Here is a 10,831-nt window from a genome sequence, read left to right on the forward strand (position 1 = left end):
ACAATTATTAGAACACACCAGTTCTAAGACTCCTCTCATGGCATTTCCAACTTGTCTGAAAGCAGGAAGTGTCAAACCTGTGACAAGAAAACCTGTTCGTAAGACACTTGATTTATACCCTTGAAGAGGTTGGGCTGTGTTGAGATAATAATTTCATTCTCTGGAAGGTGATCAAAACAAAACTTTCAAACATTCTGAGGTTCACCCAGTGCTGGAAGGTTGAGTGTTTGCCATCTCTACCATATGCACTATATCAGAGTTATTCATCAGCTGTCTTTTTGATATATAGAGTTCATATGATACAGGGAGTTTTAGTCTCTGCTGAAGTCTACACTCATTCGTTTCATTTTACAGTACTAAATGTCCTTCAAGCATTAGAGCTAATTGCAAAGGAAAAAAAAGACTTTAAAGCATCACTTAAAAGAAATTCTACTTCTCAATTTCACTGCAAAATTGCAGACTCCACTATGAGAGTCTGGTTGGCATTGTGTAATCATACAACAGTGGTAAATGTTGGATTACTAAATATTTCCATCAAATAAAGCTTCAGTAGATTTTCATGCTGTCTTTTATACCCAGTAACTCAGAGCATGCATTTCTTATAGTTCATGCTGATGCTGGAGAGCCAGAACAACACTACCTGCAGAACAAAACATCATAAAACCACCTTTCCATGAGGGATTTTATCATGGATTACTCACTATGATTGCTGTTAGAATCATCAAGCTATTTTTCATCCAAACTCTAAGGTGTATTTCTTAGAAGCAGGCCTGATGTTCATGTTCTGGTTGCTTTCCCAAGCACTAGGAATCCATTTCTACCTTAATCTCCTGGGGAACTTACAGATTCATTATCTCATCCTTTGAACTGTGCTTTAGTGTGGGGGAAAGGGGGCATTTGTTCTTACAAAAGAAATACTGTGCTTCATTTTGATCTGACAAAATGCATAATTAATATCAGGTTTGTTTGAAGAATAGTAGGTGTACAACAGGTATGGTAGGATTATCACAAGGATCATGCTGACTGAAGAATTTTAGTGGCTCACACAGAGAACTAAGCCAAGATTTGGAGGTGGATTTGAGTTTCACACATAGATCCATGACCAGCTTCAGAGTAATGTGTGCTTCTTAACCAAGGATTTAACTTCTTCAGTAGCTTACCTAAAACTTTGATGAATTCTTCATGTGAAATCTTCCTTTCAGGCTCTTGTGTATTATCAGATCTGATGGGCTGCTCTGTCAGAAATTAGAAAAATCATGCAAGGTAGGTAACCAGAGGTCAGTGTTGTACCTCTTAGTGTGAAGCTCTGATGTTACATTAAACACTATTAGCTGACCAGAGACCTCAGTCTAAGCAAAAAAAATGATGACATTGCAAAACACAGCATCATTTCAGGTAGATGTGATGACAGTATCAAATAAAGCTATAAGGCTAAAAGTCTAACTGGCAGTAGGACAGAGCTAAAGTTTTGGTTTCTTTTTAACTAAGCTGTGTGGTTACTGGCTGTGTGTACAGTAGGCTTCTCAAAATAAACAGAGACCCATGAGCCCAGGACTCACCATCTTTTCAGTGTAGCAAATTCACAGTATAACTGGTAAGTGGTCAAAGTGATGCTTCAACAAATTGAAGTTAAGACAAAAATTGAGCTCTAGGCATCCCTAGATGTGATTTTGAAAAGTAGCATAGCTTTGGGATTTGTTTTGAATGTGATTTATTTACTTGCTTGTTTGCTTTTAGAGGGGTAAGCCTTAGAAGGATTTGTTGGCTGCTTAGGCACCTGAAAGATATAAAACTTGAAACATTGGCTGTTGAGTTCCTATTGGGAAAAACTTCCAGTTGTCTGAAATCACTGGAGCCTGCTGGCAACCTTCTTGGCATAACAAAGGGAACAGGAAAGCCCTGTGTTTGTCAGCCCACTTCTTAAACCTGTGTGGAGGATGCACAAGGCAGTGAAGGAGATGTAGGAAGGGGAACATTCGCTTCTTAAGTCTGGAGCAGTGATGCTGTCACTGTGTGTTGGTGTGTGTTAGAATTCAAATCCAGGTATTTAATATTTGTACAGTCCTTTTGGATCAGTAAAATATTTAAATTGTATAAACCTTCTTTAAGCGTCTTTATTTTATGAATCAATTGTAAATAACCTCTGAAATGCATTTGGATTATAGAAACCATTTGTTTATTTGGAAAAGGTGATTTTCCTGGTCTTGGAGAGGAACAGGCAGTTCTTTCCAGCAAATCCTTGGAAACGAGGTGAGAAATTGTTGTCTGGATAGCTGGAGTGACCTCTCGTGGTTTTCACAGGAACTAAGGGAATTTATCTCCCCGATTCCTTCTGCCCTCTTTTTCTCCCAAAAAGGTCACCCAGGCTGCTGCTAACTGAAATACACACCTAGAAGCACGGTTCCATCAGGGTAGTTCAGGAGAGGTACATGGTGAACTATAGCTCTCCCAATTTCTTTAATATCCTGAAAATATTTTGGCCCTTGAGTGTCACCCGTCAGTGCTCAGGTGCACCAAGGAGAAAATACTTGCCAGATATGGCAAGTTGGGTCACTAATAGCAATATTTTCTCTGCGTTGTCTGTATTTTTTTAATATTGGCTAACAAAAATACAGCTCTTCTAAAAAGAGGTCGACATCTTCCTAAGCCACTGGAAATAGGAGCAATCAACCCTTTAGGAAGAGTCATCCAGTAGTGGCATGAGTAGCTGAAATATCTGTAAGATTCCTGTGTTACCTTTCACTGCCATCTTGCTTCTATTTCACTGTAATTGTGAATCAGCTTCCAGATAAAATGAGAAATTTCTGTCATTATTTTACAGCCTGGGAAGGCCAATTCATATTTTCAGTGCAGTAGTTTCATCTCTTCACCCAAGGAGTTCTTTTAGTTTTCTTAGGTTTTTGAGGGGGAGGACGGTTAGGACTATTGCTTAGCATGGCCTCAAAGCATATCTATAAGCAACTACAATTATTTTATTTTTTTTTAATTTGGATCCCTTCCATTTGTTAAAACCCAAACATTTCAGACCACATGTCCCCCATCACTTCAGGTTGTCATGTGCCATGCATTGACCACTGTGGTAGATGCCTGGGAGAAGATTTAGGATTTGTATGATCCATTTCTCCTGAGGGACAGCTATTGCACTAGAATTCCTGTCTCTTCTTCATGTTGTACCTAACTTCTCTAACTTCAAAAAATCATCAAGATATTTATTTATTTTAGGAACTGTTGTATATTGTTACATGTTGTACCTCCATATATATCCTTACTGAGTAGATGAGCCTGAACCAAACTCCAAGTGTTCTTGTACTACCTACCCTATTTATGCCCCAGACTCTCAGAAAACCTTTCCAACCCTGACTATTTTGTGATTCTGTGTGTTCAGAGTCCAAACCCAGACTCAAATTTCATGCTTTGCTCGTGCTTGTCTACGTCCAGAAATATCCAAACATAGAAAAACCCCATTTCCAACCATAGTTTAAATGTTGAACATTTGGAATCCCAATCATGATCTTAATCAGAGAGTTCAGGCCTGTCTCTGGTATTGATAGCTCTCCTCAGGTGCAGAGAAGACCAAATTGCTAGAGTGGTAGCAGATTACCCCTATCCCTACCCTTCTCAGGGGCAGAGGATAAGGAAAAAATTAACCATAGTCTCTGGAGGCAAAAATGTGTGTATATTGAATGGCTGTTGGATTCATTCTCACTGCCATCTGTTCCTTAAGTCTTCAATATGAGTATCACATACTGCAACAGCATCAGTTCAATTGTCAGTTCTTTAAAATGTCTATTTTTCCTTATCATATTTTGTGCTTTTACTGCTGTCAGATTGGCTTTTCTCATATTTCTTCATTCTGTAAGACTATTTTCCAGATGATTCTTCACATAGTTTTTGTAATGTCTTAGCTTTCTCTTAGATGACGCTCGGCATTAGGATAGGGAAAATTGATTAGTATATTGTTTAATAATAAAAATATCAGATCATTTAATTTCAGTGTTTATATCTACAAGATCTATCCAGCTGTCTTCCAGACTTCAATCATGTGTATTATATACTAGCAAAGATCAATTATTTTCTCTCATTTCCATCTCGTACAAAATGTAGGGAAGAGTCTGATAATCTTGACACAAAATCTTTTAAGATACAATTCCAGACATGTCTGATATCTTAGTGCAGAGAACAAAATGTGAGCATCAGTATGACACAGACTGCCTGAACTCAATGCCAAAACCCATCTGAATTTTTGTGTAAGAACTTAAGATAGCAGGATATATTATTTTTGTGAGCAATTTCTCTTAAAAAGAGGAACATTTGTTAACAATATTTGTTAATATTGTTTTCATTCAATATTTACAGTATTACCAATACAACCTGTTTGTCAGAAGGTACCAATTTTAGCTTGCAGTGCTCTCCTACAATCTGGTGTTACAAGCCAGGGATTCAGGTGTCCTTTGTTATCTGAGATCTGAAATAAAAATAGTAGTTACAATTAAGATTCAGTGCATTCTTATTATTAGTATCCTCTCTAGATCACAGGTGAAAACCTACTCATGCATGCATTCATGAGATGTCTCTCTATAGTTGGTTTCTGTAGGTTTTTGTCATTATTATTCTTACGAGTATAAATATTTACAATATTTGTCTACCTGGTGATATAGTCTCATTTCCATGCTTATTTAAATGGCATAGGTTGGCTGCATTTGTGGTGCTTATTTTAACAGTGAATAGAAGGCTCCAAGAATTTGTTAACTGAAAGTGCAATCCAAATGTTTAGCATATAAATGAGAGAAGATATTTTAGGGTCATTGCTTTGCTGATACAAGGCTTCAATTTCATGTTATCACCTCTATTTTGGCTTCTCCTCTGTTTTTTCCATTTTATTCACTACTGGTTGGGATTTTATGGCAGTAAATGCACCAAATTTAACATCACCACAGATCTGTATCAAAGGTAGTGGAAAAGGATTGAGAGTTAAAAAGCAGTTGATGGCAACTTTACCAGGTTTTCTTTGGGGAAATGTGCTTCTGAAGGTGTCTCTCACTTTACATGGAAGATAAATTAAGTCACACACCTCAAAAGAAAGTCAAAATATAAACATTATATATAAACAAAATATATATATAAACAAAATATAAGGACTTTCTTACCCGTGTGTTGATGTTGTATCAAAGTTAACTATACTTTCCACTATGAAGAAGACATACAGCAGCTAATGTCAAAAGAGTGAAACTGGCTAGAAAAAAAAAAAACAGATTTTATATTCTGCTGAAGTAAAATATTAAATTCACTTTTTCAGGCGGTGTTTTACTGTCTTATGCTATCTATGCCAAGCACCATTACTGACTTTTGCAGGGATCATAGCATGTATTTTCCTGCAGCTTTTGAACTTGGGGGCAAAACTTTGGCTTCAGTTCTTCAAAGCCAGAAACATTTTTCATTAAAAAAAAAGTCAGCCATAGAAAATGAGGCATTCTGGAAACAGCCTTGCTCCCACTGGAATTAGTGACAATAATCCAGCTACTAAACAGTCTGTCTATTAATATTCACAGCTGCAAGAAAAACTGAATAAGATCAGACTTTCTTATCGCATTTCTTCTTCAGTGATTTCCATTTCCTTTTTTTTTCAAAGAAACAAAAGGCAATAAGAACTGGATGGACAGATAGACACTTGCTTGAAGTCAAACTTACTTAACTAGATTAAGTGGTAATCTTTTAAGTGTATTCCCAAACATACCACAATAAGATTTGAAATGGCTCTGGAGTGCAAAAGCTGATGAGATGTGGTAACAGCACACCTCAAAATGCTTCTAAGTGAGACTAAGACATAAAAATGTTACTTTCATCTTGCTGAAGAGCGCATAAAATCTCAAAAGGTTTAAAGCTTTCTTCTTATTAAATGTTTCCTCCTTTCTTCCAGCTGAAGGCTTTTAATGCTACAATTTTTTTATCTTCATGAAGAAATCAGCTTCCTCAAAGCGAATAGGGAAGCTCATCCATCTCTAATCTACATGAATTTATGTAAATCATTTCAGACTGCACCTTTCAGGAATTCCCAAAACAGCATGTTTGCATTTCATGTGATTTCTTAGCTTTGGGAATTGGTAGCTTCTCCTATGCATGGAAGTCAGCAAAAGGAGATTAAAAGTCTTCCTAGAAATGCTGATACCACTTTCAAAACTTAGCAGCTCTCTTTCTGTGGACATTTCTGTTGGCTGCCTGTCTTTATTGGCATCCCAACAGGGACTGAAGTGCATCACAGTTTCAAAATACCTGTCAATGGGAATTAGAAAAATCATTTGAACATCACTGACATTTAGATGTCAGGGCTGGTTTTGAGACTTCAGTAGAGTCACTTGAATTACAATTTCAGTCAACCAGCTTCACTCAATACAAAGCAACTAAAATCAGGGATGAGTCTACTCTGATCTTTGCTGCTGTGCCAACTATGCTGTTATTTTTTTACTCAGCTCCCTAAGTCAGACTCTGCTTCCCTCCAGGACCTGAGATGCAATTTTTGCTTTGTCTAGAAGACTCTAGATGGCTGTAGTGTATAGGCTGACAAACTAGAAGAAATTGAGCTATACCTTCTTAGAATTACCTAGGATCAGCCCTGATTTTATTCATAAGATCATAACTTCAGAAATATTAAACATTTTAGAAAGGGTTGAACAAGGCAGCTTCTTGCAGTTCTCATGATTTCTGTATTGCCTTGTGGAGTGCAGAAAGAAATATTTCATACCCTTTCTACTTGCCTTATAATATACTCCATATAATCCACTTTCCCCATATTTGACTATATAAAAACACTACTTACAGATTTCTTATTATTTCTTTCTAATGATTTGTTGGTTTCCCTGGTGTTCTGAGGAACGAGAGGTGAACTCTGGCAAATATTAAAGCCATGGCTACTGTTACTGCACCATTTTCCACCTCTCTGTGTAAACCTCTAGCCCACACACCTCAGCACTAATCCCAGCCCTCCAGTACTCAAAAGCCATTTGCCTTGACAGGCTGAGCTCAGTATTCTCCTTTCTGCTGCCACAGCTATGGAAATATAGTAGGTTGCAGAGGATGTTTACTTTTTTAACTGGCTCGTAAAAATTCAGCACTTTATTCACTAATGTCCCGAATCTCTCAGTTAGCTATTTGTGTTGAACTTGCCAGTTCCTTTTTCCTTTCACTGTTTACTTCTCTCTTCTTTCCCCAAAGCCTTAGCTGTTTAATTGCAGTAATGTCCACAGTAAACAAAGGATAAAATCATCCCTTTTATTACCCCAAGTCTGGATATTTCTGCTGATATTCCAGGAATGCTGGGCTTATTGATGTTAATAACCTAAGGTATTTTTATACTGTAAAGCTCAAAAAAAAAAAAAACATTATTGTGAAATATTTCACAGAGACTCCTCCAGGAACAGGACACATTCCCTTTCCCTCTTTCTGGTGGAGTCTATTTGTATTCAAAATTACAAGTCAATTCTTTATTGCAAGGTACAGGCTAGAACATGGACGACCTCAAGTATTTGAAATTCTGACAGCAACCTAGAGAGGAACTCATTTTATTTAGTAACTTACATATTGAGTAACTTACATATAACTTCCTACTGGAGTCAGAAACAACATGAGAGAACCCATTCATGTAAGCATAGCTCTGATTTCTCTGCAATTCATTTAGTGGGAGCAGATCCTTAGCTGTAAATTTTATCTTTATAGCACTCAGCTGGTTACATGATCTCTATCAAGACTCCTGACTTCTCAGACAAGAGGAAGCAGGTGAATTTTTCAAGTTACAAATGCTATCAAATACTCTACATTTTGTCATACCAACTCCAGTATGATGTAACCAAGTGTTAAAGGGAAAATCCAAATGATTACTGTATTTAGTAGCTCAGCTTGCCAAAGTCTCTGGTATGATTCCATAAGGACTTCTGGGGAATGATGACAGCAGGAATTAAAGCCTAGCACTTAGACAACATAACAAGCAAAAGTGCTTTTAGAGGTCAGAGCATTAGAAAACAGTTTTGTTTTCTAGGAAATGAGTATTTCTTGCTTCATCCCTGGCTGTCTATGAAACCTTAGTGCAAGGCTTAAAATACTTTATTTTTAAGTGTTGGGTTGCAAAAGCTGAATCCAGAAACCTGCACTATGCCACAGGACCTGGCTGGTGCCCTGTGTGAGACCAGGAGGCAATGATACACAGGGCAGGGAGCATCCCTAGAGAGATGGAAGGGTTGAGCCTCTCAGCAATAGAACAGAATCTCTTCAGAGAGTGCTGGAAATTGATTCTGGGTTATCTGCAATCTGGAGAAGGGGTGTGCTTGATAAACCCATTTTTTGTTAAGGAACAGATAATGCTGCACTCTGTGGGAATGCCTTCTACAGAAGGGCCTGCTGTCTCAATCCTCTCAGATGCTACTTGTTAAAATGATTAAACTGTGCTGATTAACCAGCAACCCACAAAGATTTTGATCCTATTTACTTAACACCTACTTTTGGTGTCAAAATGCTATTCTGTGTTGGGCCCTGCATACTCTCACCTGTAAAATTTAAAAAAAAAAAAAAGAAAAAATCCCTCCCTGGTGAAAGAGCTCAAAGACTATATTCTTTTTTGCAAATCACTGCAAGAGCCTCTCTTTGGGTATGAATGGCCCAGGGTTTGCAGAGTTCCATTAGAGAGAAGTAAGTTTTAATTCCTATGTATTTCAATTGTTTTAGTATTTGGCCAGAATCATAAAGTATGCTAGTAATTTACATTTGTTGTTGAGGAAACCTAAGCCATTTTCCTAAGTTTTGGAAGCAACCTTTCTGGATATGGACTGCAGAATATCTTCCAGCATCTGTGGTCTGAATCAGGAAAATCTTAACTGCGGAAAGGACTTGTATGCTGCTTGCATACCATTTGGAAACCTTCATTTTGAGAGAACTGTTGTGTTATTCTGTCCTAAAAGCATTGTCAGGTTAAAATAACTGAAAAATACCACTCCTTTAAGCAGGCCAAGCCAATGCCCCTTCTTATCTAGGAATGTTATGGTTATGTCTAATAAGCCAATTTAATAAGCACAGGATACATTGAGTTTGTCAGTTTAATAGAGTTATGGCTCTTTGCATGTTTAAATAAATGTAGATGCATGTAGATATCATTGAGGGGAAACATCTATTTCAAAAATGATGTGCAAAAAAAAGTGGATTATATCTAAGTATGAATATGCAGTAAAATGCAGAAGTGAACATTCAGGAAAGATGCCTGTTTCAGATATTAGAATAAATATTGACCATTTATTACAACCTGTGGCTTTTACACAGAATTAGTAATCATAAAATTAAAGAACATTTTAAAAATAGAAGTCTATTTACAGACGTTTTGTGAGAGGAAAGACGCAACCTGTCATATAAAAAATTTATAGTGGTTTGTTTGGTTTTTTTTACAAAAATGGTGTTGTACCTATGTTTTTACCTGCTAAATCTAGATAGCATTAGCAGTTCTGTAATGACTGACCAAGATAATTACATGGAACAGAACTAATTTCCAATAGATTTGTTTAATTTGATTTCTGGCTTCTGAAACAAGCCAAGCTTATATATTTTTCTTCTTTCATAACAGAATTGCTCATGCCAGAATAGGAAAAATAAATATATAGACGTTCAATATACATATATATGTGTATATATACATTCAACATACATATATATACATATCCACATACATAATATAAATACAAATCAATTAAAAAAATATTTATGAACATCTAAGTTTGCATTTTCAAACTTTTGGCCTGTAGCCAGAGGGTAGCAACTTACATTTTATAATGAGACCTAAACTTCTCTTGCATTGAGTCAAGGCTCTAGAAGATGACAGATATTGCAAGAAAAAATCGAGGAAGTTGGCAATCCCACCTCTATCTGATGCCATTTCTTAGCTATTTATTCCTGACTTTATAGTGGCCCTGTCTGGATTTAAGGAATCCCTGAGTGCCTGGGAGAGGGCCTGATAGTGCTGACAGATCCTGCTATTAGGTAGCATCCTGAAGTCTGCACCCAAGCCTGGTTGCAGAAACTTATTCACACCCTAATTCTATCGGAGATTACATAAAAATGTAAAATTGTGCCCTGTTAAATGAGATTGCAATGGTCTGACAAATAGAAACATTTGCAGTTTATCTTGCAGATTAACTAGGTTCAAGAAAAAAAATTATTTGTGTTAAAAGGAAATAAAATGTTTCACCTACCATGTCTGTTGTATTGGTGGTGAGCAAAATGTTAGCAGGAAGAGAGGAATTCCTCAGTTACATTGGAGAAAATATTTTTAAGCTTGCTACTCCCAAGGTTTAAAAAAAAGAGGTTTCTTTAAATTTCTTTTAGTCTTCAGAACCTAAAATTATTAGTAGCCACATTTCTTTCAGACAGCAGGTGACAATGTGAGTGTTGCTGCAATAGCTGTCATCCACTTTTACCCTTATAAATAAGAGTTTAAATAGTGGTTAGCAGTTCAAATCACTTTCAAATGTCTCTTTAGAGAAGCATCAGTTACACAGATTTTCTCATGGCCCAGTGTGTGATTTGGCTGCTAGAGACTGAAAAATCAGGCTGCTTGATTTCCCACTCTGCTGAAGCAGCCACTGGCAGGGAACTCAGCTCAGGTTTGCCACCCACTAATTCCAGGCTCTTCTGTCAGGAGCTGACACACAATTTGTTGGCCATTGATACACACAAATGTCTTATTATCTCTTTATTTCACCAGGTAGGTGGTCGAGTGTGCTTCCCCTCTGGGGAAATGTACCTGTAAAGGCAATATTTCTTTTGGCTCCAGCTCTAAGCCATAGGCAGAGGGATTAGA

General features: G+C 37.1%; 1 long non-coding RNA gene across 1 annotated transcript; it reads right to left on the reverse strand.

The window, feature by feature from the left end:
- Positions 1-1,108: 1,108 nt before the first annotated feature.
- Positions 1,109-10,395, reverse strand: LOC139796320 (uncharacterized). The gene is made up of 3 exons (XR_011725944.1): positions 10,224-10,395; positions 4,372-4,465; positions 1,109-1,235 (listed from the first exon to the last, which is right to left on the reverse strand). It is a non-coding gene; the product is annotated as an uncharacterized lncRNA (long non-coding RNA).
- Positions 10,396-10,831: the final 436 nt, after the last annotated feature.

The sequence above is a fragment of the Heliangelus exortis genome, chromosome 4 (genome assembly GCF_036169615.1).
Source record: "Heliangelus exortis chromosome 4, bHelExo1.hap1, whole genome shotgun sequence".
In the NCBI taxonomy this organism is placed as follows: Eukaryota; Metazoa; Chordata; class Aves; order Apodiformes; family Trochilidae; genus Heliangelus; species Heliangelus exortis.